The 2359-nt window shown below is 39.5% G+C and overlaps 1 pseudogene; it reads left to right on the forward strand.

The window, feature by feature from the left end:
• Positions 1 to 494: 494 nt before the first annotated feature.
• Positions 495 to 1544, forward strand: LOC138395790 (cell cycle checkpoint protein RAD1-like; annotated as a pseudogene).
• The last annotated feature ends 815 nt before the right edge of the window (positions 1545 to 2359 follow it).

The raw sequence follows: 2359 nt of genomic DNA on the forward strand, positions 1-2359 counted from the left end.
CTTCATAGTGACTGTATCTAAGAAAGGCAGAAATCAGGGCACAGCATAGCCAATGGTGAACTTCAGCTGGACCTCGGCCTCCCAATCCTGTGCCAGGTTCTTGACCTCTAGCCATTGCTTCTGACATCTTCTTCTTATGTCTAGTCAAGGAAAGGATTGAAGGAGCAATAATCACTAGAAATATTCTATCATGTTCCCTGCCTCAGAAATATTATAAAATGACAAGAGATAATATCTCAAGTTAGCTTTAGTTTGCTCAGTGCATAGTTTTGTCTAAAACGTGAAAGTGGAAAGGGCAGCTGAGGAAAAGCCCGGGGAGGCTGAGTCACACAGGACTGCAAGGGAAGGGCACGTCCAAGGCAGGACTGAGCTAGGAGCCCCGATGCCTCCCTCTGTGGTGCCTGTGGCAAGGTGGCAGGAGCAGGTGTTTCTTGATCTGTGGGAGCAGATGTTGGCCCCAGGAGCACCCCTGGAGACCGAATGTGCAGTGGATGATGCCCCTTCTAACTCGGCATATCCACGATGAGAATGATCAGTACAGCTTAGTGGCCAGCCTTGACAATGCTGGGAATCCCTCCCCTATTTTGAAAGCTATTCATTTCCAAGATCATGCCACATGTTTTGCTACTAAATATGGAATCAAGGTTACTTTGGAAAATGCAAGTCTGTGTGCAAGCAAATGCTTTTATTCAGGCTGGAATATTTCAAGAGTTTACACTTCAGGAAGAGTCTGTTACTTTTCGAATTAATTTAACTGTCCTTTTAGACTGTTTATCTATTTTTGGATGAAGTCCTATGCCAGTGTTCTTGCAGTTATCTTTGGAATTGTCTACACACTACTGTCATCAAGGAAGATGTAATCCCTTCTTATGAGGAGATACATATATGCTAGAAACGGGGCAGAGGAAATTATTCTTGAGAAATTTTACATGTAATTTTGAGAAGCTGAACCCAGAGTTATAAAGCCAAGCCCAAAGCATGATTTCTTCCATTGCTGCAGGGACTTTAAATGCACTTTGGGTGTGTTACCAAGGTTATGGTTGCCCTTTCATACTGTTCCTGGAAGAAGAAAGAGTGGTGACAGTCTGTAAAATCAATACTCAGGAGCCTGAGGAGACTCTGGACTATGATTTTTGCAGCACCAATGTTACTAAATAAAATTATTCTGCAGTCAGAGAGGCTTCATGAAGCACTTTCTGAATTGGATGTGATGAGTGAGGTCCTACAGATTGCCCTGTCTCCTGACAAGCCTTTATTTCAGGCTATCTACTTTTGGAAATGCAGGAAGTTCCTATCTTGACTATCTCAAAGATTCTGATTTGATGGAAGCATTTCATTGTAATCAGATCCAGGTCAACAGATACACAATTTCTCTACTGAAACTATCTACAAAGGCACTAGTTCTATCTTGCAAGGTATCTATTCAGACAGATAACCGAGGATTCCCCTCACTGCAGTATATGATTAGAAAAGAAGATGGACGAATACGTTTTGTGGAATATTACTGCTGCCCTGATGAAGATGTTCCTGAGTCTGAGTCTTGAGTATAATTAGCTGTGATATTAATATTTTATGTGTACATTCATGATAGGTTAAGTTCCCCCGCTAAGTATAGTACTTTTTATAATTTATTGGATTTTCTATAGAGAAGAAGCATAGAGAACATAGGAGCAAGATCCCTGTGCCCTAACAGTTGCAGTGTATTTTGTAAAATAAATTTTTTCACGTAGTCATAGATTATCCAGAATTGGACTGTCCTGTGGTTCCGTCTTTTGAACTCATGGGAATCATTGTGAGCTGAGATGCATAAATTATATGTTCTATTTCAGTAGAACATTTGAAGAATCTAAAGAGCTACAGTTTGTTGAAGCCACATCTGAAATGTTCTTTTATTTATTTACTGTTAGAAAAAAGCAAAGGTAGATGAGCATTGCTTATTAGTTTGAAATCTGGAGACTAGATCTTAAAGCAGTGATTCTCAAAGTTGTCTGCTAAGACCAACAACATCAGAACCACCAGCCAACTTGTAAGAAACTCTGGGGGTGAGGCCAGCAATTGGTATTTTAACAAGCTTCCCCCAGGAAATTCTGATGCACATTAAAGTTTGGGAATCACTATTTTAAAGTACACTTAAAAAAAAGCATTTAATTGCATTGAGGTGATTGCTTTTACATGTGATTTCTTTGCAAACGTTCTGAAGTTGAGACATCACCAGATAAGTCTGAACAATTCTTTATATGACTTATTTTTAAAGTATACCTTTTGAAGAAATCTATGAACAGGATATAAAACAGTCTTCAGAGTTACAGATTTTCTTCTTCTCAAAACTGTTCATAGCAGTAAGTACTGTAGTAAGTAC

The sequence above is a fragment of the Eulemur rufifrons genome, chromosome 15 (genome assembly GCF_041146395.1).
Source record: "Eulemur rufifrons isolate Redbay chromosome 15, OSU_ERuf_1, whole genome shotgun sequence".
Taxonomy (NCBI): Eukaryota; Metazoa; Chordata; class Mammalia; order Primates; family Lemuridae; genus Eulemur; species Eulemur rufifrons.